The following is a 1,214-nucleotide window of genomic DNA, read 5'->3' as shown; positions in this document are numbered from 1 at the left end:
AACTTAGGTGTTCTGGTACAATGATGTTGAAATATCTTTGTTTCAAATAAAGAAGTTTATGTTGACGAGATTGTACATCAATCATTTAATAGTCAATGTTTTCTAAATGAATAGCGATTTAACACAACAAAAGTGAAGCTGTAAAACTGAGGTGTCAATGCGGTTTGGTTGAGACTGTGCTAGTGCATCTAGGGGAGACAACTGTTAGGCTCAGAACAGGTGGACCCAGAATTCAAGGCAGACAAACCGTTCAAGTTTAACAGTTTATTAAGATCAGGTGCGGAGCGGGAGGCGTCAGCGTCTACAGCGGGATCCTCTGCAGAAGGAGACGGCAGGTTAGTGACCACGCTTATCTGAAGGTGTTTGCACACAAACGTGTCGGTCACTAACCTGGTCTTAATGTTCAGTTCAGTCCCAGTGGGTCCCAGCAGGCGGGTCGTCGATTCGCTGCGGCGGTTGCCGCTCATGAAGTCCCAGCAGCAGGTGTTTCGGTGGTCGGAGGACAGGCAGGAGATCAGAACCATGAGAGCAAACGTGAGCAGGATGAGCCGTAGAGCGAAGCCGAAGTCGGGGACGTGGTCGAAGGTCGGAGCCAGGAGATCAGAGAGCCAGTGAGGTACCGAAGGATAATCCAGGACGGAGTCGGGTCACGGTTCCAGGTTCGGTACACGGGGCAGAGATCCAGCGGGTAGTCCGGACAGGCAGAGGTCAGATCGGGCAAACAGAATCAGACAGGAGTAAGCAGGCTCGGAGGTCGAAAGGCAAACAGGTCAGGATCAGGAATCAGAATAACAAACGCTGGGATAAGTCTCACACAAGGATCGAAATAAACTGGCACTGTTGTCTGGTCTTAGAGCTGGTTATATACTAGTGAGAGCAGGTGGAACAGATCTGAAGTGATGAGGAACGGGTGGAGCTAAACAGGTGTGTGACATGAGAGATCAGACCAGGCAACAGTGCCGAAATCATGACAACAACTGGATATAACAATGCAACCATTGCAAAAACCACCAGCCCATTTCACAGACTATTTCAGCACAAGATGCATTTTATGTAAATACTACATGCTGCATTTGTCGTTGAACATATTTTTCTTCCAAGAACGAAATGAGTGTGCTTTAAGTTTTCTCTTACTTTTGTTCGAAGAGTCAAAAAGTGAGTTATTTAATGATTTGTACTTCTTCTGTGGGTTTTACAATTTTGAGGGTGTCCTT

General features: G+C 46.8%; 1 long non-coding RNA gene across 1 annotated transcript; it reads right to left on the bottom strand.

Annotated features, from left to right (window-relative positions):
- Window positions 1-249: 249 nt before the first annotated feature.
- LOC118557721 lies at window positions 250-506 on the bottom strand. Its single transcript, XR_004927956.1, has 2 exons — window positions 391-506; window positions 250-316 (listed from the first exon to the last, which is right to left on the bottom strand). It is a non-coding gene; the product is annotated as an uncharacterized LOC118557721 (long non-coding RNA).
- Window positions 507-1,214: the final 708 nt, after the last annotated feature.

Source organism: Fundulus heteroclitus, chromosome 3, assembly GCF_011125445.2.
Source record: "Fundulus heteroclitus isolate FHET01 chromosome 3, MU-UCD_Fhet_4.1, whole genome shotgun sequence".
NCBI classification, from domain to species: domain Eukaryota; kingdom Metazoa; phylum Chordata; class Actinopteri; order Cyprinodontiformes; family Fundulidae; genus Fundulus; species Fundulus heteroclitus.
Note: the sequence above shows the minus strand (reverse complement) of the source record. Positions and strands in the feature narration are given on the sequence as shown.